General features: G+C 23.4%; 1 protein-coding gene across 3 annotated transcripts in view; it reads right to left on the reverse strand.

The window, feature by feature from the left end:
• Positions 1 to 27,982, reverse strand: part of LOC122505008 (frizzled-2-like) — a 446,077-nt gene that overhangs the window by 325,031 nt on the left and 93,064 nt on the right. For 2 of the 3 annotated variants that reach the window (XM_043616409.1, XM_043616407.1), the window contains exon 3: positions 15,925 to 15,986. The gene's annotated coding sequence lies outside the window, so the exon portion shown is untranslated. The remainder of the gene's footprint in view (positions 1 to 15,924; positions 15,987 to 27,982) is intronic. The other variant, XM_043616408.1, reaches the window with a different exon arrangement.

Genomic DNA, 27,982 nt, shown 5'->3' on the forward strand with positions numbered 1-27,982 from the left:
CCCTGTTTGATTTACCACTTCCGACGATGATATAGTCAGAATAAATCTGATATTCGCAATTCATCTTGTGTTGAGTTTTGTATCACAAAATGCAGACAAAAGCCCCGGGAACGCACACGCAATGGACACGCGTCGAGGCTTATGGCCTATCTGAATTGCAAATCTGGAACGCAATTAAAAGTGTATCTCGCGCGAGAGTGTAACGGCAAGAGTCGAATTTGCAATTAAGGCAAAAAACATTAACGATCGCGTCGTATGCGAGTGAGAGAGACAAACAAAAAGGATATATTCCGAATGACGTCTACGAAATTAGCGATTATTAAGGGAAAACATTTTTCTGTTAAAATTTAAAAACAACTGTATTTTTTATGTTCTCTTCTCTTTTATGTACAAATTCTACAATTTACCTGATGGGACTTCTTCTTCACGAAAATATAATTTCTCTTGTTTTACTTTTATTCTTATTAATCAAATTATTCAAATTGCTAAGAAAAAATGAACTTTTTTTTAAACTTTTTTTCAATTTTTTCTTTGCTTTTATAAGGAAACTACAAAAATTTCTATTTTTGCAGTGAATTTTGACAGAATTCTGCGATTAAATTAAATTCTGATAATTATTTATAAATTTATAAAACAATTTTTGATTTTATACCTTTCATTATACCTATATTTTTTTTAATTTGATCAATATTATTATCACTAGGGTTTGAATTTTTAATACAATTTGTAGAAAAAGCCTTTTATAAATAAATAGCTGTGTAAATAAATAAGTAAATACATAAAATTTTCAAAAGTTTATTTCTTTGCTTGTAAAAACAATAAAAAATACAACAATATAAATATTTACTATTTATAAGTAAATGTATAATTTTTACATTATCTGTAACCTCGACGAGTTACTGATTTTTGATAAGTAAATTTTCATAACATGTTTTAGTCATTTTACATTGATTTATTTGTTTATTTGCAAAAAAAATTTTTTTAAAAATTAATAAAAAAAAATTTTTTTAAATTAAAATAAAAAAAAATTAATAAAAAAAGGATCCTATTGTACACATTGTATTCAAATTTTAAATTAAGATAATAATAATCAAATTTAAAAAATAATTGTTTATCTTGATTGACATTTGCAATGACTTTTCTTTACATTTGTCTGAAAGTCGATGGATCTAAATTTGTAAACATTCAAATGAACGAAATTCATTTATTTTTTCTTCAAATTGAATTTCTATTACAATAATTTTGCGTTACTACGAATAAAAGAATTAGTTATAAAAATAAATTTAATTTTTTTAATTTTTATTGAAAGTCGCAAAATTGTATTGATTATACTGTCGAAAAATGCATAATTTAATTTTAAAATTTTTATTTTTGTTTTTCTTTAATTTTTTATCGTCAAAACTCTTCTCCCATGGCTCCAATTTTAGGCGAATTGTTTTTCCCACTGGGTATATTATTTAAGAAACAAAACATTATCGGAATTTTCTTCATAATTTTACGGTACATTTTTTAAATAAAATTTCCCGGGGGGGATTAAAGTTTAAAAAATAAATCATTCAGATGTTGTCGCCGTAAGAAACAACTAATATTATTATTTTTGGTGAGTTGGTTACTCAACTGAGAGCCAACTCTACTTTATTTATTTAACAAGTAAAAGTACAAAAACTTGGAGATAATCAATCCTTCCAATTCTTCACTGAGCCTTATTGGAAGACAAACGTGCTATCACTTTGAGTAGCGACTAATTAATCTGACCACACCTGCTTATGCTTTAGTTTTAAAGGACTGTGAACTCGTCCCCACTCTTTACAATACACACTCATACTTCATACTGTCGACACAGACAGTAGATAATAAAGTCATTTTTTCTAAAAGACTTTTAAATAATAATTAAATTATTATTGTTAATTAACGAATTGTTTTTTGTAATTATTCTTTAATAAAAAAGCCTGAATACGGTTCTTCTAGTTTCATAATATTTTAATGTTTAGTTTTCAACTCTAAAGAAAATAGAATTTAAGTGAAATTCATTTTTTAATTACTTTTTATTAGAAAATTTTTCGAGAATTCAATTATTTCAATACAAAAATAAATAAATTATTAAATAATTGAATACTTCTTAAAGTTAAAATTTTGACAAGAATTTCATCAAAATTTTTAAAAATAATTGAATTCTTTTGGAGAATTAAAAAAAAAATTTTAAGAATAAATGCAATTTTCTATCATTTTATTTGAAATTGTATAAAAAATAATTGAAATTCTGCGATAAGTTTTGTTATTTAAGAAAATAATTGAAATATGATGAAGAATTTTATTAAATTTTTTTTTAAATAATTGAATTTCCGTGAAAATGTTTATTTTTTAAAAGAATATTGAATTCTTGAAAAAAATTTTATTAAAATTTCTTAAATAATTGAATTGTTTAGAAGAATTTTATTTTTTACGAAAATAATTGAATTGTTTCGAAGATTTTTACTAACATTTTTGACAATAATAATTGTATTCCTAGGAAGAATTTTATATTTTACGAAAATAATGATATTCTGTGATAAATTTTATTATCATTTTTCAAATTTTTAAAGCATTTTATCAAAATTTTTTAAAATAATTGAATTCTCGAGAAAAATTTTATTGTTTATAAAAATAATTGATTTCTTGTGAAGAATTTTATTCAAATTTTTGTTAATAATTGAATTCCCATAAAAAATGTATTATTTCTAAAAATAATTGAATTCTTAAGAAGAATTGTATTGGAAATAATTGAATTGTATAGGAAAATTTTATTAAAATTGCAATTTTATTAACTAAATCTTGTAAAGAATTTTGTCGAAATTTTTTTTTAAATAATAGAATTTTTAAAAGAATTTTATTTAAATTTTTAGAAACAATTAAATTTTTTATAACTATTTTTTTAAATTCTCTTAATATATTTGAATTCTTTCGAGAAACTTCATTAAAAAATTAAGAATAATTGAATTGGAGCGAAGAAATTTATAAAAAAAAATTGATAAGTAATTAAATTCCTGTGAAATTTTTATTATTATTCTTAATTGAATTCTTTTGGAAAATTTAATAAAAATACTAGATAATAAAAATAATTGAAATAATGGGATTTTTTGAAAATAATTGAATTGAAATTTTACCAAAAATTTTATTACATTTTTTGAAAATAATTGAATTTCGGAGAAAAATTTTATTATTTATAAAGATAATTAAAATTTTGACGAGAATTTTTTTTAATTTTTGAACATAATTGAATTTATGCGAAGAAGTTGAAAATAATTAAATTTATGTAATCAGTTGTTCTTAAAAAAATTCTATTTAAATTCATTAAAAATTGATATTTTTAAAAATTTTAAATTGAAACTTTTTAAGTTCATCTATTTATGAAGATTGTAAGCGCAACTCTTTTGAAATTGAATTGATTTTGAAATTTTTAAGTAAAATTAAATTTTAAATAATTTTTAAGTAATAATTTTATGATATTTCTTCAAGAATTAAGTTATTTAAAAAGAAATTATTGTCAGATATAGAAAAAAAAATTGAAGGTTTTGTATTAGAATTCTTGTCAATTTCATAATTTATGAGGTAAACAAAAAAGACATGATAATTCATAATTTTCTTATAAATTCTAAAATTTAATTTTTTCCAGTACTTTTAATAAAAATCCCTGACTAATTCTAATTTCCATGACTTTTCCTTGAATTTCCCGACCTGTGGCAACCTTGTTATATCAAAAAATAGATTAAATCCTAATTTAATCCAAATTTTTAGTATCATTTTGATCCAATTGGGTATCAATTTAATACTTTCAAGAAAACTATGTGATCAAGAAAAGTAATAGTATAAAGTTTCTAAATGAAATATTGTACTTCATATAAAATTTAAGAAACTTTAAACGTTTAAAAAAAAAACATTTTCATAAAATTACTGATATCAATAAAAAGATGTCATGAGTAATTTACGAAAATATTTTCTTCATTTGAACTTGTGGATCATCATTATTTTTAATTTTTAAAATTAGCACCCGAAAACTATTTCTCTAATCATTCTAATTATTATTAACGTTTCGATGACCTTCACCAAGAATTTTTTTTTTCACTGATTGCGAGAATAATTAAGATTTCCATTCCAGAAAAAAAAGAAATCATAAAAATTTCTAAAATTGTTTTCTAATGACATAAAGAGATGACACTAGTTTTACGCAAATTTGGTTTTTTGACATGTTTTTCTTGTTTTCATTTTAATATGTCTCTCAGATGATTGCCGACAATATCAATTAGTGTGTGGTCCCGTATAATTTATCAGAGAGAAATGCCGCTCCTCGTTGTATACACAAGATTTACGAATCAATGTGTGGGGAATAAATGTCGATACCTGTGGAAGCGAGGAGCATCTTGTTTACACGAGAAGAAAGATCGATTCAAAATTGCCGGTTTTATGGTTAACCGGTTAATCGAGCCACCTCTTGATGGATCCGAGTGTATAATCATCATCATCGTCATTCAAGCCCTACCAGTAATTTGTAAGTCGTAAAACAAGCTATATGGCTCGTGTCGAGGGTGACGCAGGTTGAATGTAGTGTAAACGCATTTTTCTTTTTGTATAATAATAATATATGGAAAATTTTATCTCTATTTTCCAAATTCCCAACTTTTATTTTCACTCAACGTGGTAAATAATATTTAGTTAATTTTATTTATTTCAATAATGTACGTGCTTTGGGGAAAGAAAAAAAAATTATATATTATTGAGGCTTCTCTGAAGTTATGAACGTTCAAATGAACGAATCTTCTTTTCAGACTTCGCACTCCATAATTAATTGTATAAAAATTTTGTTAAATAATTAATTCCTTTCGACTATTTTATGCAAATTCGAATTCAAATAATTGAATTTCTGAGAAATTTTTATTATACATAAAAATAATTGAATTCTTACAAACATTTTTACAAAAATTTTTTTAAATAATTCAATTCTGTTTGGAAATTTTCTGAAAATAGTAGATATTGAAAATTATTGAATTTCAAAAAGTTTTTAAAAATAATTAAAACAAAGAAATCTTATTAAAATTTTTGACAATAATTAAATGTCTTTGTGGTATTTTATTAATTTTTTTCCAAAATAATTGAATTCTTGTGAAAGACTTTATTAAAATCTTTTTAAATAATTTGAATTTCCAAGAAGAAATTTATTACTTTTAAAAATAATTAAATTCTTGTGACGAATATTGTTATTTATGAAAATAATTAAATTTTTTCGAAGAATTTTATTAATTAATTTCGGGAATAATTTTATTAATTATCGACATAATTGAATTCTTTCGAAGAATTATTTATGTAAATAATTGAATTCTTGGGAAGAATAATTAATAAAAATGATAATAATAATTGAATTATTTTTAAAAAAAATGTAATTAAAATTGTATTTCAAATAATTGATTTCTTTTCAACAATTTTATTAAAATAGTTGAAAATAATTGAACTCGTGTGAAAAATTCTAATATTTTTGTAAATAATTCAATTTTTCCAAAGAATTAAAAAAAAAACTATTTTTTAATAATTTATTTTTTCGAAGAATTGAAATTAAATTTTTAAGAATAATTACATTTTTCGAGCAATTACTGTAAAATTTGTATTAAAAATTATTGAAATCCTGCTATGAATTTTTTTATTTATGAAAATAATTGAAAAATTGCTAAGAATTTTATACAGATTTTCAAAAATAATTGAATTCTTGAGAGGAATTTTATTATTTATGAAAATAATTGAATTAATTGCGAAAAATTTTATTAAAAATTAAAATATTTAAAAAGAATTGAATTTCTGTGAAAAATTTTGTTATTTTGAAAATTATTGAATTATTCTTAACAATTTTATAAACATTATTTTATAAAAAGATTTCAATAAATTACTGATTGCAATAAAAATTCAAAATTTAAATTTTAGTAGAAAGAATTAGTAGAAAAAATTTAATTTGAAGGAAAAATGAATAAATTTCATTCATTTGAACGTTAAAAACTTTAGACTCATTTTAATTCTTCTTTTTACACTAACAAACATTTATAATTAATTATAATTATATTTAATCGTCAATCTTTGTAAAATTCAATTATTTACCAATTCTTAAATTAATATTTTTTGAAATTTCAATTTCTTTTAAATTTCTAATTAAATTCTTTAACAAATTGTATTATTATTAAAAAAAATTTACAAAATTCTAATTAATTCGATAATTTTTTAATAATCTTTTAAAAATTCAAGTATCTTTAAAATTATTGAAGTAAAATTTCTTAGAAACCAATTTTTTCAGATTTTTAAATAAAAATATTGAAAACTTGAATAATTTTGAAAATAAATATTTAATTATTATTTATTTCTTCACAGCAATTGAAAAGTATTTCAATTTTCAAGAATTTTAGTTTAAAACCTAAACTTTAATTATTATTATTATTAAACAATTTTGAAAATTGTAACTTTTTTTGAATTAAAATCCTTCTTTATGCTAATTAAAATTAATTTACTTTAAGAAATTTATTTTAGAATTTAATTATTTTAAATAAATTTAATTATTTAGAGATGAAAAAAATTTAAAGTATTGTCTTTAAACTCATAGTGATTCAAAAGTATTTATAAGATAAATACAAAATTCGAGGAGATATTAAAAATTTTATCATATATAAAAATATTTTTCGACACCAAAAAAGCAGAATTTTTTGAAGAACTGACTTGTGGGAATCCTATTTTTGTTGAGGCTCGGTGAAACTAGCGACCCGCCGGCCGCCACCCATCAGAAGAATCCATAGGCGCCGACACACATAGTAGCGCGGTGGCCCTATACGGTTCAATAAACGCAAAAACAACGTACGCTAGCTATTACAGTCTATTAAAAATATTTTCAATTGTCACATTTTCAAGAGCAATAATCCCCCTTTAATTTTTGACCAAGAAATAAGCATTCGGTCTTAAATTATTCGAGTTATGAATTTTTTTCCGATTTTTTTTTTAATTTTCGTTTTTCTGATACGGGCGGGTGGGGACGCTGGCTATCAAAAATTTATTAAAAATATTTTTAATTGTCACATTTTGAAGAGCAATAATCCCCCTTTAGTTTCTGACAAAGAAATAAGCATTTGGTCTTAAATTATTCGAGTTATGAATTTTTTTCCGATTTTTTTTTTAATTTTCGTTTTTCTGATACGGGCGGGTGGGGACGCTGGCTATCAAAAATTTATTAAAAATATTTTTAATTGTCACATTTTGAAGAGCAATAATCCCCCTTTAGTTTCTGACAAAGAAATAAGCATTTGGTCTTAAATTATTCGAGTTATGAATTTTTTTCCGATTTTTTTTTTAATTTTCGTTTTTCTGATACGGGCGGGTGGGGACGCTGGCTATCAAAAATTTATTAAAAATATTTTTAATTGTCATATTTTGAAGAGCAATAATCCCCCTTTAATTTGCGACCAAGAAACAAAGAATTGGTCTTAAATTATTCGAGTTATGAATTTTTTTCCGTTTTTTTTTTCCAATTTTCGTTTTTCTGATACGAGCGGGTGGGGACGCTGACTATCAAAAATTTTTTAAATAAATTCTTATTGGTCACATTTTAAGAAGCATTAATCGCTCTTTAATTTTTGACCAAGAAATAAGCATTCGGTCTAAAATTGTTCGAGTTATAAATTTTTTTCCGATTTTTTTCCCAATTTTCGTTTTTCTGATACGGGCGGGTGGGGACGCTGGCTATCAAAAATTTATTAAAAATATTTTTAATTGTCACATTTTGAAGAGCAATAATCCCCCTTTAATTTGCGACCAAGAAACAAAGAATTGGTCTTAAATTGTTCGAGTTATAAATTTTTTTCCGATTTTTTTCCCAATTTTCGTTTTTCTGATACGGGCGGGTGGGGACGCTGACTATCAAAAATTTTTTAAATAAATTCTTATTGGTCACATTTTAAGAAGCATTAATCGCTCTTTAATTTTTGACCAAGAAATAAGCATTCGGTCTAAAATTGTTCGAGTTATGAATTTTTTTCCGATTTTTTTTCCAATTTTCGTTTTTCTGATACGAGCGGGTGGGGACGCTGACTATCAAAAATTTTTTAAATAAATTCTCATTGGTCACATTTTAAGAAGCATTAATCGCTCTTTAATTTTTGACCAAGAAATAAGCATTCGGTCTAAAATTATTCGAGTTATAAATTTTTTTCCGATTTTTTTCCAATTTTCGTTTTTCTGATACGGGCGGGTGGGGACGCTGGCTATCAAAAATTTATTAAAAATATTTTTAATTGTCACATTTTGAAGAGCAATAATCCCCCTTTAATTTGCGACCAAGAAACAAAGAATTGGTCTTAAATTATTCGAGTTATAAATTTTTTTCCGATTTTTTTCCCAATTTTCGTTTTTCTGATACGGGCGGGTGGGGACGCTGACTATCAAAAATTTTTTAAATAAATTCTTATTGGTCACATTTTAAGAAGCATTAATCGCTCTTTAATTTTTGACCAAGAAATAAGCATTCGGTCTAAAATTATTCGAGTTATAAATTTTTTTCCGATTTTTTTCCCAATTTTCGTTTTTCTGATACGGGCGGGTGGGGACGCTGGCTATCAAAAATTCGAACAATTTTAGACCAAATTTTTATTTTTTGGTCACAAATTTAAGGGGGATTATTGCTCTTTAAAATGTGACTATTGCATTTTTTTCTATAAACTGTAATAGCTAGCGTACGTTGTTTTTGCGTTGATTGAACGGTATAGGGCCACCGCGCAACTATGTGTGTCGGCGCCTATGGATTCTTCTGATGGCTGGCGGCCGGCGGGTCGCTAGTTTCATCGAGCCTTTTGTTGAATGATTTCTGTTAATTATTTATATTTCTTTTATCTTTTTCCATAGACTACAATATTTCTAAATTCAGAATCCAAATTTTTGTTAAGACGATACTTTTGTTTTCAACTTAATTCAATCAATTTTTCTACATTCAAATTAGATTTCAATAAAACCGTTTAAAAAAGTTTCAGTATAAAATTTACTTTTGAATTAGTAAAATTTTCTCTAAAAAATACTAAAATTTAATATTCAAAATTTTTATTTACAGAATAACTTTTACTTTTATATCAAAGAAAATTTCTTTATGAAAATTAAAAAAATTTTACTTAAAAAGCAGTGAAATTTACTCTGGAAATAGAATAAAATAATAATATATTTTTATATTATAAAAAACTATAATTTTTCTAAAGTTTGCAAAAGGTAAAAATTTTCTTCTTGAAAATAACTAAAGAATTTTATAACTTATTTACAAAAATGATAATTTTTTTTAATCTTTTCTTTTTTTAAAAAGGGGGAAAGGAAAAAATATGCAAGTTTTTAAAAATTTCAGAGGATTTTCTTAATTTTAAGGGATAAAAAAGGGGAGAAGAGGAAAAAATGGAGAGTATATAAATAAAAGGACTAATTATGATCTTTGAAATAATTTTATAGAAAAATAAAAAAAACAGAAGTGTTTAAAATATCAACGCTTATTTTAACGGTTAAAACTTTAGACACATGAGTAAAAATGAAAATTTTTTTTCTACAATATTGAAAATTATATTTAATAAGTTTTTAATTATACTTAACAGCTCATTTAATAATTTTAATATATGTCAAAAATTAATTGAAAAAAGGCGAATTTTATGTCAAATTAAAAATTTTTGTTTCCTCCTATGAAAAGCAATTAAAATTCATTAAACTTCACGCTCAGCAGAGGGCGTCGAATTAATTGAGAAAAATATTCGCCTTCGACGACTATAGGGGTCTAGGAAAACTTTGTCGACAAAATTTTATTCGATTCGATGAATTCGACGCGATTTCTTTCTCAACAGAGTATTTTCGTAATTTTTTTTTCTCCTTCATTTTTAAAAGTGAAGATTTAAAATTTTTTTTCCTTTTTTGAAAATTATTTTCATGGGTTTTTTTTTGTCAAGAGAGGAAAAATGAGTATTTTTTTGATCAAGAAAGAGAGAGAGAGAGAATAATTCACAAGCATCGAGATGACTGATCGCGTACGCGTATTATTGAGAAACGAAAAAATCAATGAGGTAGAAATTTACACCCGCGCACAAAGTTCACTGAAGTTTTCTCTTTTTTTTTTAGTGAACTCGTACCTAAATGAAACGCTAAGCAGAAAAGCTTTTCACCAAATTCTTTTTTCGTACTTTACAAGTAAAGATATTTTTTTCAAGGGACGATTGAATTGCGTGCGTTGACTCTCGTGAGTACTGTGTGTCGACGGTTTTCTTTTTTTTTTTTCTTTTTTGTCAACAAACATTACTCTTTTTTTTTAATCTACTTGGCAAAGTTGTCAAAGAAGGATAAAGAAAAAAAGTATAGAAAAAAATGAGTGAAAACCTACATGTAGGGGAACATAGTCTAGGTCGGCCACCTTTTTGACTTTTGTTTATAACTTTTTTTTAAAAATGAATTTGGACAATTGAAGTATATGGTTGGAAAGTCCTGTTTAATAGGAACATTTTTTCTGTACAAAGTAAATTGACAGGTTTAAAAATGAAAAAGTTATAAAGATTTAAAAAAAAAAAATTTGTAGTCCAGGTTGGCCATTACAGTCAAGGTCGGCCATGTTTAAAATTCAAAGGGCATTAATCGTTAAAAAATAAAATAACATGTTTGGAGTTACGGAAAATTGATTCTTTATTGTTTACAGTTTGTAACTTAATGAAATAACAAAATAATAACAATAAACAATATAAAAAAATAAATATAAATAAAAAAAAGTTTTGCACTAAAATATTAATAAAATTAAATAAAAATATTAATAAGATGATCAATTATATTATGAGTTATACAGAATTGCAGTTTTTGCAAATGAAGTAGCTCGTCCTCATCTTTGCGCATTTTAAACACATAGTGGCCGACCTTGACAGTAAGTAACATTACCGAATTGTTGTAACCATAAAGAAATGCGTTTCGGGATTCGATTTTTTACTTTGTTTTCCTTTCAACCATGAGTCCCACAAATTTTCTGCATACTTGCCTTGACGATTCAATTTGTTTTTTATCTTTTATTAATGGTTTTTCACATTATGCACAAAACTTTTTTTCAGCTTTTTTTGTACCGACGTCACAGAAAACACAATTTTTGATTTTCCGAAAATGTAATTGAACAAAAAGTTAGGTTTCACTAAGACAAGCCTCGACAAATATTCGCGTAGGTGGCGCTAGTGAACTTGACAAAAAAACGCGAGTGGCCTACCTAGACAGTAGACCAACCTTGACTACATTCCCCTACTAAATATGCAGCAAAGTGGAAATTGTGGAACGTAACATTTTTTTTTATTTTCCACAGTATTTAGAACATTTTGTGAAAATATTCATATTTTCATGAAAATATATTTCAGTTTTAAATAAATTAAAATCTTGACTAAAATAATGATAATGATAAAAATAAATTGAAATTTCAAGACATTACACAGAGAAAAAAAAATATTCAAACATAAAATTTTAGTCAAATGATAATTAAAAAGAATAATTTAATTTTTGGACTACAGCATTTGTCTCCCTATTTATTAATTTTACTACTGATGCAAATTTACAATTTTCAAAAGGCAGTCTAAACTGTCTTTTTCCATTAATTTTTATTTTTGTAGATCAAAATATTCCTAAGAAAATATTTGAATATGAATTTACTAGAACTGACTTACATTGCTTGTACGAACTTGAAAACAATTTTAAATTCCTGTCTGACTGAAAACGACTTTACTACTAATTTCAAAATAACGATTTTAGATTTTGTAACTCTACTTATTATGTTCACTACGTATGCAAATTTTTTTCTTAGAAAATAATAAACAGTAAAGAAAAATTAAAATCCTATTGGTTTTAAATTCAGTAGTAAAAAACAGTTTTAGTCAGACAAAATTTTAAACTATTGTCAATATTTAATTCTTTTAGTGATAAGTTTTGTATAGATCAGTAGAAAAAGACAGTTAAGTCATACTTTTCAGTAATAAAGTAGTCGAACAGAAATGTAGTGGATGAAAATTTAAAATTAGTAGTAGAAAATAGTTTTAGTCAGACAATGCTAAAATTTTTGTCTCGTTAACATTTCTGTATAGGTATGAAAAAAAATTATTTCCTTGAAGTTTTTTAAATTAAATAATTCTTCGTCTGACTAAAAATAGTTTTTACTACTAATTCTTAAAGAGCAATAAAATAAAATAGATGCTTAACTTGTTTACTTACTATCACTAGTGACTCTAAAAATAAACAATGAAGATAATTTAGTACGTTGTCTGACTAATTGTAGATTTTACTACTGATTTTTATAATATAGGATATAAATAACGACACTACAAATAAACTAGAGAATTTAGAAAGTTGTCTGACTAAAGGTAGGTTATACTACTGATTATTAAAGCAAGATGTTAATTTTTGTCTGACTTAAATTAATGTTTACTACTGATAAAAAAAGATTTTAAAATATTTTGTGAGACAGGAAAATACATATACTAAAACTAAAAAAAACAGAATTGAGCAGTTCGGCTGACTAAAGAGACGTTTTACTACTGATTTTTAAAGCAAAATGTAAATTTTTGTCTGATTTAGATTCAATTTTGGTGTTTATAGAAAAGGGATTAAAAAGATTTTGCCAAACTAGAACATAAAACTACTAAAATTAAAATGAAAGTAATTTAGAAATTTGTCTGACTATTGCAAATATTTACTACTGTTAAAAAATATTGGACTTTTAATTTTTGTCTGACTAAAACTAATTTTAACTATTAACAAAAAGTATATTATTCTTCAGCTATCGGTCTGTCTAAATTCAACTGTTTTTGTACTGATACAAAAAAAAATTAAACCATTGGCTGACTAAAACTATTTTATACTACTGATTTCAACAATACAAGAATTTTATTTACACTACTAATTGGAAGTTTGCAATCATTACATTCCTGTCTGACTAAAACTAGTTTCTACTACTTATTTTCAACTAATGTCTTTTTAATAATTTTCGAAAAAGTTCTTTGCTAATTTTCGAATCCATTTGTTAACAATATTCAATTTTACGAAATTTCAATTATTCGTAAATTCTTTAATTAAATAAATATTAGAAAATAAAAACTTAAAATAATATTTAAAAAATTCAATTAAACTTTTTCAAAAAAATTAATTTCAAAATTCAATTATTTCTAAAAATCCACGCTATATTGCTTTTAATATTCAATTATAATGTAAAATTTTAACTGAAATTCATTTTTTTGAAATGAAAATCAATTTTTATTAGAAAATTCTACTAGAATTCAAATATTTAAATACAAAAATAATTAATATTTATTGAATAATTAAATGTTTCTTAAAATTAAATTCCCATAAAGAATCGTTAACAACAAATTTTCAAATAATTGAATTCTATCAACGAATTTTAATAAAAAATTTTAAGAATAATTACATTTTTCGAATAAATTCGATTAAAATTGTATTAAAAATAATTGAAATTCTGCAATGCAAAACATCTTCTATTAATCCATTATTTTTAATAATTTTGAAATAAGTTGTTTAAAATTTTTCAAATTCAATATTTAGTAAATTCTTTCACAGTTATTTAATAAATTAATTTTTTCAAGTTTTGGAAGACGTATATAAAAAGTAAAAGAAAAACACTCTTTTACTTTTTTATAAAATTGACGACGTTTCTATTCAGAACCTGACCACCGAAACGTCGTCTATTTTATAAAAAAGTAAAAGAGTGTTTTTCTTTTATATCTTTTATATACGTCTTCCAAAAATCGAAAAAATTAATTTATTTTTCAAATTCATTTGTTTACAATTCAATTTTACAAAATTTCAATTATTCGTAAATTCTTCAATTAAATATATATATTAGGAAATAAAAACTTTAATTAATTCCAAAAAGAAATCCGCAATTAAAGTTTCTCAAAAAAATTTATTTCACACAATTAACAAAAACAGTTAAAAATATGAAAAATTCAAATTTTCAAAGATTTTAATATTTTTAAGAATTTTTTCGAGGAATTCGATTAAAATTGTATTAAAAATAATTGATATTCTGCAAATGAGTTTTATTATTAATGAAAATAATTGAATGCTTAAAAAGAATTTTATTATTTACGAAAATAATTGAATCCCCGTAAAAATTTTATTATTTACAAAAATAATTGAATGATTGCGAAAAAATTTATAAAAAAAAATTTGTAAATAATGAAAATCCTGTGGAATTTTTATTATTTTTTGAAAATAATTAAAAGTTTGTGTAGAATTTTATTAAATTTTTTTTTTCAAATAATTGAATTCTTTTGGAAAATTTGATGAAAATTAGTAGATATTGAAAATCATTGAATTGAGGAAAATTTTTGAAAATAATTGGAATTTCGGAGAAGAATTTAATTATTTCTAAAGATAATTGAGATTTTGATGAGAATTTTTAAAAATTTTGGAACATAGTTGAATTTCTGCGAAGAATTTTATTACTTTTGAAAATAATTGAATTTCTGCAATCATTTTTAATTTCTCTAAAAATTCTCCAAATTATATTGTACAATTTACGAACTTTTCATTCTTTTTCAATCAAATTACGGACTTTACGGATCTTTTTCCAAAAAAACGGACTTTCACGGACGTCAAGCAAAGTTACGGACTTTTACGTGATTTACGGTCCTAGTTCGAGCTCTGGCACAACCGAAAATTTCCGCACTTTCCACAATATTTTCTTCAAGCAAATTTTTATTTTTCTCAAAAAAAAAAAAAAACTAGAATCAATACAGAAATAAAAAGTCGAAAATTAAAAATGCCTTTTAATAAACTAGAAAATGAAAGATTTCGAAACGCGTATAAACTTTCAGTGGAATAATAATGAAAAATTCTACCAAGACCGTGAAGTTTAGACAAGAGGAGGGTGGAGGAGAAGAAGAAAAATTGGAACAATGTCGGAAATAATTACTGTCCCGTCATGTTCCGTCGTATTAGTAACGACTAATTATCTATGTTCGCGATGAATCACGACAACAGTAGTGATAAAAAAAAGACAACACTGCGCACAGACTTTGTTTGATGAAAATAAAGTATGTACATGACAGGGGTGTTATTTCTCCAATGTCTCTCTCTCTCTCTCTCTTTCTCTATATATATACAGCTCACACACGTGATAGTCTAGGACTAGTCTGATTCGATGGATCGCGATCCATTCGATATCGTGAATGATTCCCGAAAAAAAAGGAAGCAAAAGGGAGGAATAACGAGAATCATTTCGATATGGGGAAAATGCAGTCCCTCTCTTTCCACGAACACACGGCAATTCCATGCCAACACACACACTGCAGTGGAATTAACTCCAGGTGTATATGTGTGTGCAAAAATACACGTATATGTGTATATAACGCACTCTCTATATGGTTATGGCAGGTTTCAGGAGACTTTCATTTTAGTTTATTCATACTGGACCCTTTAAACTTTTCGCTTATGTCATGCGTTTCATCATGATAAAACTGATATGAAAATTAGCCTCAGTTTTTTTTTTCTATATACTCTTTCAATTTTATATCTCGTAATTTTTCCTAACCGAAACCATTACCAATGGGGGAAAAGCCGAAAGGAAAATTTCCTCTGAAAAGGGGATAGTTTTTTTTAAATACATATAATCACTAGAAATGATTAAAAAAAAAACTTCTGCTTTATAGGAATTGATGGAAAATGTAATAAATACCTAATCATTTTTTTTCCAAATTCAGACTATAAAATTAGTAGAAATTTTTACTAATAATTAATATTAAAATATTATGAGCAGTTTAATAAGCTAATAAAATAGTTGAATAGTTTAATAGCTATTGTTAAACATTGAAAAATTATTCGGTAATTAATTTTAGCTTAATATTCAACAAATATAATTAATAAAACGAAACTCACCATTACCTGAAGTTCCCCCATCTGCGAAGCTGTGACGAAAACATCTCCGCATCAATGGGCACCTTTGAACAAAAAAGGATAAAAATTAGGGTGAAGTAAATTATTTTTAATAAATTATTTATTAATTTATTTTTATGATTTTTAAAAATCATATTAAAATTAATGAAAAATTTTCCATTAATTAATGGAACTGCATTTGACTAATTAAATATTTTTTATAGAGAATGTCTAAAATGTCTAAAAAGTTTATTAATATTTATAAATTTATTAAACAAAAAATTTATTAAAAAATGAAAAATTGAATAATGGAAAGTGTTTGTAATATATAATAGAATTATTTATAATAACTAATATAATAATATAAGAAAAAAAATCTATAAACAAAACAAAAATAGTACCTGAACGAGTTTAAATCAGTGAAATAAATAAAAATAAATCACTTAAAAACAAAAGTCAAAAAGAATGTCTCTAAAGATAAAAAGATTCGAACGTTCAAATAACGACGATTTTTTTATATTTCATTAAAATTTCAATTTCGTTAGAAAATATTCTTCTGTTAATTTAAAAAATTAATTCCTTTTCCATAAATGTTCGACTAGTTTAATATTTAATATTCTTTTCAGTAATTTTCAAGAACTTTTCAATAGAAGAAAAAAGATTGTTCATTTGAACCTTCTAAACTTTAGAAAATAAAAGCTATTAATTTTTTTTACAATTTCTGCAAAATTTTTTCAAAGAAAATTTAATTTAAATTTTCAATAATTTCAAAGTCCAATATGTACGATAGATATAGCGAATGTCGATAAAAAAGGGAATAATTGCCGAATTTGGTTAAATAAAAAACCGATAAATAGAGAATTTGGAAAATTTTTGTGAAAAATGAATATTCAGTGAAATGTAAATTCTCTTAAAAATAGTAATTGGGTTTAAACTTTAAATGCAAAAATAAAAATCCAATTTAACGCATATTATGAGAAATTAAAGTTTTCATCGAATTATTTAAATAAAAAATTGTTTCAAGAGAAAATTCTAGTAAAAAATTTTAAAAAGTATATTGAATAAAAATTTAACTCTATTTAACGTAGGTATAGTTAGGAATAATTTAAATTTTACAAACTTTCTAGTTTCTATACAATTTTTAATATGCAATATTGCATATTCAAGGAGTAGCAGTCAAGCTAAAAGTTAGTCGAACTGCATAATTTTTTATTTTATGTAATTAAAATGTATTTCAGAGAAAGTGTGAATATATTCTTTGTCTCCTTGAACATGGAAACAGGTTTTTTTTTTAAAAATACTTGTGAATTTTTTTCCACTAATTTCAATTTCTATTTAAATATAAATTGCTTTTTGCCTTTCAAAATTACAATACAAAAAAATATATGAAATAATTCTATAAAAATATAAAAGGAATTCTCTGATTTTCAGACAAAATTTTCACATTTATTTACGAAATTCTTTAATTGAAAAGTTACTCGAAAACACCAATAACTTCTTTTTTAAATAAATATTTAATCTTTTTTATATTCCAATAGAAATAAAGATTTTAAACAATTTCAAATTATATCCTTTTGAAATTCAATAACTTATAAAAATTAAAAATAGCCCAGTGATTAAATTATTATTTTATATAAAAATATTGTTGATCTAACCTATTCGAAATTATTTTCATCATTTAAATTCAATTATTACTATTTTTTAGAATTTTTCAGTAAAATTCTTGTTTAAATCAACTATGAAAAATTCAGACTTTTAAAGATTTTAATTTGAAACCTTTTCAAAATTTAATTATTTCTAAAAATTTAGCTATAATGCTATTAAAATTCAATTATTATCTAAAATTTTAGCCGAAATTCATTTTGAAATAAATTTTTATTAGAAAATTCTACGAGAATTCAATTATTTAAATACAAAAATAAATTTATTGAATATTTAAACGTTTCTTTAAATTGAATTTTCATGAAGAATTTTATTCACAACCTTTGAAAATAATTAATTTCTTTTCAGGAATTTAATAAAAATTTTACTGAAATTTATTAAATTAAGGAATTTTAACACAATTTTTGAAAATAATTGAAATTTTTTGAAGAATTTTATTAAAATTTTTAAAAATAATTAAATTCATGGGAAGAATTTAAATAATAATTTATGAAAATAATTGCATTCATGCTAAGAATTTTATTAAATTTTGTTTAAATAATTAAAATTTTGCCAAGAATTTAATTGAAATTTTTGAAAATAATTGACTTCTTGAGAAGAATTTCGCTACCTATTTATAAAAAAAAACTAAATTCTTGACGAATTTTTCAAAAATGTTGAAAATAATTTATTTTCTGCAAAGTATTTTATTACTTTTTAAAAGAATTGAATTTTTGTGATAAATTTTAATAATATCAAAATAATTGAATTTTTGAAAAGAATTTTATTAAAATTCCTTAAAATAATTGATTTTATGGTAAGAATTTTGTTGTTTACCAAAATATTTGGATTCTTTTACAGGATTACTTCAAAAGTTTTGAAAATAATTGATTTTCTGCGACGAATTAAAAGTTATTTATGAAAATAATTAAATTATTGCAACGAATTTTATAATTTTATTGAATAAAATTGAATGTTTCTTAAAATTAACAATTTTAAAAATAATAGAATTTAAAAATTTTCCAATTTAAATTTTTGTTAAAAAAACTAAGAAAAAATTCAATTTTGGAGAAATGACAAATAATTGCAGAAATTTAATTATCTTAAAAAAAATAAAATTCAATTATGTTCAAAATTTAAAGAAAATACTCGTAGAAATCCCAATTATCTTTATAAATATAACAAAATTCTTCTCTAAAGTTCAACTATATTCATAAATGTCAAAATAATTCTTGTCCTAATTTCAATTATTTTCAAAAATTTTTCTTATTTCAATGATTTTCAATATCTAAGATTTTAATAAAATTTCCCAAAACGAATTCAATAATTTAAAAAAAATTTTAATAAAATTGTATGTAAATTGTAAACATTTAATTATTTTTATATTCTATAATAAAAATTTCACAAGAATTCAATTATTTTCATTTTCAATAATAATCAATTGTTTTAAGGAATTCAATTATTATTTTCATAAAAAAATTATTTAAAGTTCTAGAAAATAATAATTGAATTAAAATGATGAAAAAATGAAAATAATTTTGATAAAGTTACAGTAACAATATTCTTATAATATAAAATAATTATTTTATCTCTCGGTCATCTTTAATTATTAGAAAACATGAAGAAATCGATCACTCCGAGTCTTCGACTCGGAGCAATCGATATCTTCATGTTTTATAACAATACTTTTATAAGTTGTTTAATTTAAAAAAGGTTCGAATTTGAAATTTTTGAATGTCTTAATACCTGTGGAAAATCCTGTTCCAAAAATAAGATTAAAAATAGAAATTGTGCAAATATTTTTCTTCTTTTTCGAAAAGAAAATAATAATGTTGTTAAAAAAATTGTGATCCATAAAGAAAAATAATGCAAAATGAATAAATTTTCTATTTCTTAATCACAGTTGTTTAACAATTTTCTAATTTTGCTTACAAGTATAAACAAAAATCTGCATAATTTCAATTTGACAAAACATAATATTTAACATAATTTTAGTCTTTTAATGAAAAGAAGTGAACAAAATTCTGATGATTTCTATTTTTCATTACAATTTGGAATTAATTAGAAAATGAAAATAATTATAACATAATAATAGAATATACAATCTATCTAAAGATATAAGAAAAAACAAAAGAATAAACAAAAGACAACTTCAGAGTGTGAGGGACAGATAAAATGAAAGAATAATGAAAGAATGAAAGAACATTTAAATTATTATAGTTAATATTTAGGTAAAATTATTCATTAAATAATTTATGTAAGTCCCGAGACAAGTATAAATTTATTTAACTCAAATCAATTATAATTGATTCAAGTAAAATTTTCCTGATTGTAAAAAATTCTGAAAAAAAAATTTAATTGATTCAAATAACCGATTAATTGACTATTATCAATTAAATATTTACTTAAAACAAATAATATTTATTGGAGTCAATTAAATGGTATTTGATCAAACAATTTCAGTATTTGAAGCAAATATGAATTGAACCATTTAATTGACTCCAATAAATATTATTTGATTCAATTAAATATTTAATTGATAATAGCCAATTAATCGGTTATTTGAATCAAATAAATTTTTTTTTCAGTGTATTAACAACAACAAAAATGTGAAAGAAAATGAAAATAATTGAAATCATCTAATGTACTGTCGTTACATATGCAAATAAGTAATTTCTATTCCAAGAAGAAGGAAGTGATTAACAGAGACATTTGGATAATTCCATTTAACAAAAATAGATTGGCAATTAGTCACTTGCGGATTCCCGATTTAAACCAAGACGTAAATTGTAATCACTTGAGAGATCGAGAGAGAGAGAGAGAGAGGATGTATTAGGTATTAGCTTAGCTTCTCAAGACCCACGGTGACGACTGCTTTAAGAGAGTCGTGACAGTTTTATGGCAAGCGTGGAAATAATGCTCGTGCCGGCTCCTATACTTCTTGCGCGCCTCTCTCACGCGGCGTTTGTTATTCAACTCGCGACGTTCCTTCGGATAAAGTGCAGATCGTTTCTAAAATAATTGCACCCTGACTTAGTTTGCTGCTGAATTATTCTCCACAAATTCCTTAGAGAAATGTTAAGATGAATTCAACTTTTACGTGACGTCCTTTAGCGATGAATCACGCACTCTCAATGGTCAATTCTTATAAGCGACAATAAATTATATATATTAATATCGGAAAAATCCTTCTTTGTCCGAAGTTCCGAACAAAGGAAGATCATTTATATTTTCGAATAAATTTACAATTTACAATTTATGTTAATTTGTAATTTGTAAACTTCATTTTTATTTAACTCAGGGTTTATTTTTTACTAAATTAAATAAATAATAAATTTTTATAATTACACGGAACTTTGATATAAATACTGTAATCTGCATTATTATAATATTTATTTATTACTCAATCAATTTCGGAGAAGAATTTTATTATTTATAAAGATAATTGAAATTTTGAAGAGAATTAAAAAAAAAATTTTTTGAAGAAAATTGAATGTCTGCGAAGAATTTTATTAGTTTTGTAAATAATTGAATTTCTGCAATCATTTGTAACTTCTTTAAAATTCAATTCTTTTACTGTTTTTAACTAAAATTCTTCTATAAATCCATTGAAACTATTTTATTATGATTTTTATTGTCGAATAAATTCGCTATTTATGTTTATTAATTTATAAATTTATATTTAATAAATATATATGCAAATTTAAAAATTTTTTAAATTAAATTAAATTTAAAATCCTTCAAAAACTATTTATTAATATTTACAGAGTAAAAAAACTTATTGGGAATTTTTTTTAGCAGACCGTGAAAAAAATTCCTACTTTCAACCTTTTAACTAAACGTTAATATTTTTGATACTTTTGTTAATTTGTTTGCTACCAAAATCAAAAATAAGCAACATTACTTTTGTAAATTTTTTCGCAAAAGTATAAAATTCGAAATTTTATACAATTTTCCAAAGAAATCCTACAAAATTTTCATAAATATACAATGCAATTTTCATGGAAATTCTACGGATTTACCGATTGAAATTTTCACCTCTAAATTCCACGGAGAACTTTGTGAAAAAATTGATTTTATTGTAAAAAGGAAAAAAAATACAATTTTGAAACAAAAAGAAAGAATATTTTAAGTCACAAAAGTTGACCTAAAAATTGAATATCGAGGGGGAAAAAAAAGAAGAGAAAAAAAGAGTACTAGAACTAGTCAATTCAGAAGAAAAAGTAATATTTTTTCTTAAAACCCAGTTTCAATTGTATAACCAGATCTGCAGATGCTCGAGAGCTGCTTACCCCAAGGGAATAAGTAGAAGAGAAAGAGAGAGGGTGTTTCGTCTGCATTTAGAGTGTATTTTATTTCTCGAAAGTCTTTTCCTTTTCGCGCGGGTTTTTCTCGCGAACAATAATACACGTCTCTTCATTGTCATAAAATGTTTAAAAGAACAGAAGACACATAGATCGATAATGACTCACATTATACTCTCTCACTCATTCTCTCTACATCACTCTTTTTCTCTCTTTTTCTCTCTTTCTTTCTCTCTCTATTTTAACACTAAAAAAATGCCTCATGATTCAAATAAACTGCGTGAATTTAATTTAATTTCATTTCGTTTTCTTTTCATTAAAAAATTTCTAAAGATTATAGAATTTTTTAATTCCATAAAGTCAATTGTTTTAAAAGAGATAAAAACAATTTTTTCAATGAAAAAAACATATATTCATGTCAATCATGAGGAAAAAGTTTATTTCACTGAATTGCTGTTTATAATAATCTACAGCGCGGTTGGAAATTATTATCTAAATAATAGAAATTTCATGGAAAAGTCGAAATTCAAAAAAATAAAATAAAATTTTGTTTTAAAAATTGCAGGGCTCGAACTATAGGTTTGTAAATCCCGTAAAGGTCTGTAAATTTGCTTGAAGTCCGTAAAAGTCAATTTTTTTTCAAAAATGGTCCGTAAAGTCCGTAATTTGATAGAAAAAGGACGGAAAGTTTGTAAATTGTACGATATAATTTGGATTATTTTAGAGAAATTATACAAATGATTGCGGAAATTCAATTTTTTTTCAAAAGTAATAAAATTCTTCGCAAAAATTCAATTATATTCAAAAATTTTTTTAAATTCTCGTCAAAATTTCAATTATTTTTAGAAATAATAAAATTCTTCTCCAAAATTCAATTATTTTCATAAATTTTAATAGAATTCTTGGCAAAATTTCAATTATTTTCAAAAATTTTCTCAATTCAATGATTTTCTATAACTATTATTTTAATCAAATTTTCTAAAAGAATTCAATATTATTAAAAAAAATTTTAATAAAATTCTATGCAAATATTTGATTATTTTCATAAATATAATAAAATTCTACGCAAACATTTAATTATTTTCGTAAAATAATAAAAAAAGTCACAGGAATTCAATTATTTACAAATTTTTTATAAATTTCTTCTAAATAATTCAATTATTTTCATGAATAATAAAATTTTTACAGGGATTCAATTATTTTCATAAATAATAAAACTCAATGCAGAATTTCAATTATTTTTAATGCAATTTTAATGGAATTTCTCGAAAAGTGTAATTATTCTTGCAAATTATATTAAAATCAGTCGAAAAAATTAAATTATTTAAAAATTTGTCGATAACATTCTTTATGAGAATTTAATTTTCAGAAACATTTATTTATTCAATAAATTATTTATTTTTGTATTTAAATAATTGAATTCTCGTAGAATTTTCTATAATAAAAATTGATTTAAAAATTAATTTCAGTTAAAATTTTAGATAATAATTGAATATTAAAAGCAATAATTGTAAACAAATGGATTTGAAAATTCTCAAAGAACTTTTTTAAAATTTTTTTAAAATAATTGATATAAAGAAGAATTTTATTCAAAAAATCTAGAAAATAATTATTTTGAAAAATTTTTAAAAAATTGTCGTCAACATTTCAATTAACTTTATAAATATCAAAATTCTTCGTTGAAATTCAATTATATTCAGGATTTTTTTTATAAAATTCATTGCAAAGTTTAATTATTTTCATAAATAACAATATTCATCAGATAAGATTTTAATTATTTTCAAAATTAATAAAATTCTTCTTAGGAATTCAATTATTTTCAAAAAATCTAAAAAAGTTGTCGTCAATATTTCAATTATCTTTATAAATGAATAGCAAAATTTTTCTGCAAAATTCAATTATTTTCAAAAATTTTAACAAAACTCATTGCAAAATTTCAATTATTTTCAAAAAATTTTCTTAATTCAATAATTTGTATATCCATTATTTTAATAAGATTTCCTAAAAGAATTTAATTATTTAAAAACAATTTTGACAAAGTTCTACACGAATATTCAATTATTTTCTAAAATAATGAAAATTTCACAAGAATTCAATTATTCAAAAATTCAAAATAGACTTTGCATAAAGTTTTTCAAAAAAAAAAATCATTTGTTTGCAACTTCTTTTATAAAATTCTTCGCAATAATTCAATTATTTTAAAAAATTGATTGATTATGTATAAGAATTGAATTTCAAGAAACATTCAATTATTCAATAATTTAATTATGTTTGTATTTCAATAATTGAATTCTCGTAGGATTTTCTAATAAAAATTGATTTAGAAAATTAATTTCAGATAAAGTTTCAGATAATAATTGAATTTTGCGAGAAGTTAGTAATGTAATTGCATTTTTGTAGAAATAATTGAATTTTGTAAATGTTTCAAATTAAAATCTTTGAAAACCTGAATTTTTCATACTTTTAATTAAAAATTCTATGGAATTAATTTTTTTCAAAAAGCTTAATCGAAATTTTTAAAAATTATTTCCAGTTTTTATTTTCTAATGTTTATTTAATTGAAGAGTTTTCGAATAATCGAAATTTCACGTAAAATTAAATAGTAAACAAATGGATTTGAAAATTCTTAAAGAACTTTTTCCTGAAGTTATTAAAAATAATTGTTTAAAGAAGAATTTTAGTTAAAAATTCTTGAAAATAATAATTGAATTGATAATGATGTTATCACTATCGGTCATCTTTAATTATTATGAAAAATTTAATTTATAGTTTTAAGTAAAATTTTCTCTTCTTTGACTAGGACTGGTTATATTTTTGTTAGTAATTTGGACCGTAAATGGTCAGTAATTTTTCATTCTTGATTTGTAAAGTCCAAAAATACTTCTTAATACTTTCACTCGAGAGTTCACGTTTGGAGTTAAAATTTAACTCCCATTTTTCATTGTAATAAATAATAAAAGCTACAATAGCGAAAATTTTCGTTTAATTATAAGTTTCTACTCTTCAAGTTAAAGTAAAAATGAAAAATGAATTTTGAAAAATGAAAAATCAATACCTAACTATACAATCCCTCTGATGATGATAAATTCAATATCCCTTCTGATTACCAGGAAGATTTCAATTATTTTCTAAAATTGTTTTGACTTTATCAATATTGTACATTTGTAGTAGTTGTGCGGTCAAAATGATTTCAGAGGGGTTGGAACACGACAATTTGAAATTGGTCACCACCAAGTTACGTCCCACTGATTATGAACTATCGCGGGCAATTATTCGCCAATCACACTTGCCTACTGATAGGAACGAGTGACGGTGACATCCCAGTCGTGTATATTGGGCTATCATCCATTTAATCGCAGCAAATAGCTGCTGCTGTTTCGTTACAAGGGTCTCTCTCTCTCTCTCTCTCTCTCTCTCTCTCTCTCTCTCTCTCTCTCTCTCTCTCTCTCTCCGAACACAATTCGCAGAAGGGCATCACTCACTTTCTCTCGACAACAATTTAACTCTAATTTAAAATTTAAACGTGAATTCAGTGGAGAGTAAATAAATAAATAAATAAACTACTAGTTTAATAGTTCATTGAAACTACTAGTTTAATTAATCGAAACCACTATTTTAATAATTTATTACTAAATTGGCAGTTTGATGAATTAAAAAGAAAAATATTTTCTAAAGTCTTAAGCCTCTCATTAATAGAGAAAAGATTAAAATTTTTCTCTTCTTCGAAAAAAAATTTGCCGCATAAGTTATTTTTATTGACTTCTTGAATATAAAACGTTAAGTACGTAAGTTGTAAGGCTGGCTCGACAGTTTGCGAGGTGAAGAATCCATTTGATATCACTAAGCGGAAATAGACGGATCTTATCCTCTGAATGACGTTGAAAATGCGGTTTTCGCGAACGTAAGTTTTCAGATCAGAAAAAGGAGAGATGGTTTGAGCTATCATCGACGTCAAGGGAGGAAAAATATTCCACGCGGAAAAGATCCCCCTCCACCCCGAGACTCACCCTTATATCCAATACCAAGAGACCGCGCGTCTTCTCAGCTAACTTTGCTTCCACCGCATGAGAAAGAGAGAAGGGTCGATCCTTGCCTTGGACGTATTTTCATAATCGATTTCGCTAGGGGGCTTCCGACCAAAGAAACCTATTCCCTACACACACACACACACACATACTCTTACGTTAGGCACTGCAAATTTCCTCCTGATTCTTCACGCCAAAATGGAAAAATGTCTTGAGATCTCTGAATAAGACTTGACATCCCAGAATGACAGGTATATTCAGTTTAATGTCTATTTTATATGATAGAAAGTCTTATCGCAATCTCTCTTGTGGATTATATATATATATATATATACTCGGAATAAAATTTATTTCGCACTATCGCACTTATTTACGAACACAGTAAATCGTGAGGTATTAAAAAGTATTGCAGATTAAATTAACACCAAAAAAAAAATTAAAATAATTAATTTTGGTGTTATTTTCTTCAATGAATGAAATTTTAGTTCATTAAATTTTTTTATAACTATAAAACATGAAGATATCCATAACTCCGAGTCTTCGACTCGGAGTCATTGATTTCTTCAAATTTTGTAATAATTAAAGATGAACAAGTAATAAAATAATTATTTTATATTATAAGAATATTATACTTCTTCAAAATTATTTTCATTACTTCAATTCAATTATTATTTTCTAGAATTTTTAACTAAAATTCTTCTTTAAATCAATTATTTTTAATAATTTTCGAAAAAGTTTTTTGGCAATTTTCAAATCAATTTGTTTACAGTATTCAATTTCACGAAATTTCAATTATTCCTAAATTCTTTAATTATATGCATATTAGAAAATAAAACCTTCAAATAATATAAAAGAAAATTCAATTAAACTTTTTCAAAAAAACTAATTTCAAAATTCAATTATTTCTAAAAATTCACGCTAAATCGCTTTTAATATTCAATTATAAATATTATAATTTAAAATTTGAACTAAAATTCATCTTTATGAATAATGAAAATAAATTTCTATTAGAAAATTCTACAAGAATTTAATTATTTAAATGCAAAAGTAAATAATTTGTTGTATAATTCAATGTTTCTCAAAAATCAAATCTCATAAAGAATTTTATTAACAAATTTTTAAATAATTGAATTCTTTTGTCGAATTTTTATTTAAACTTGCATGAACATAATTACTTTTTTCAAGGAATTCAATTATAATTGTATGAAAAATCATTGAAACGCTGCGATGAGTTTTATTATTAGTAAAAATAATTGAATCCTTAAGAAGAATTTTATTACTCTTGAAAATAATTAAATTTCTGCAATAATTTCTAACTTCTCTAAAATTAAATTTTTTTTCTAGTGTTTTTAACTGAAATTCTTCAATAAATCCATTATTTTTAATAATTTTTAAAAAAGTTCTTTGAGAATTTTCAAATTCATTCGTTTTACAATTCAAATTTACAAAATTTCAATTATTCGGAAATTCTGCAATTAAATATATATAATGAAAAATAAAAACTTGAAATAATTTAAATAAAAATCCTATTAAACTTTTAAAAATAATTAATTCTACAGAATTGATTGTCAAAAATATGAAAAATTAAGAATTTCAATGATTTGAATTTGAAACATTTTCAAAATTTAATTATTTCTATAAAAATTCACGTTATAATGCTTTTAATATTTAATTATAATCTGAAATTTTAACTGAAATTCATTTTTAAACCCATTTTTATTATTAATTTCTACGAGAATTCAATTATTTAAATACAAAAATAATTAATATTTATTGAATAATTAAATGTTTCTTAAAATTAAATTCCCATAAAGAATCGTTAACAACAAATTTTCAAATAATTGAATTCTATCAACGAATTTTAATAAAAAAAATTTAAGAATAATTACATTTTTCGAATAAATTCGATTAAAATTGTATTAAAAATAATTGAAATTCTGCAATGCAAAACTTCTTCTATAAATCCATTATTTTAATAATTTTGAAATAAGTTGTTTAAAATTTTTCAAATTCAATATTTAGTAAATTCTTTCACAGTTATTTAATAAATTAATTTTTTCGAGTTTTGGAAGACGTATATAAAAAGTAAAA

Source organism: Leptopilina heterotoma, unplaced genomic scaffold (assembly GCF_015476425.1).
Source record: "Leptopilina heterotoma isolate Lh14 unplaced genomic scaffold, ASM1547642v1 Lhet_33, whole genome shotgun sequence".
Lineage (NCBI taxonomy): Eukaryota > Metazoa > Arthropoda > Insecta > Hymenoptera > Figitidae > Leptopilina > Leptopilina heterotoma.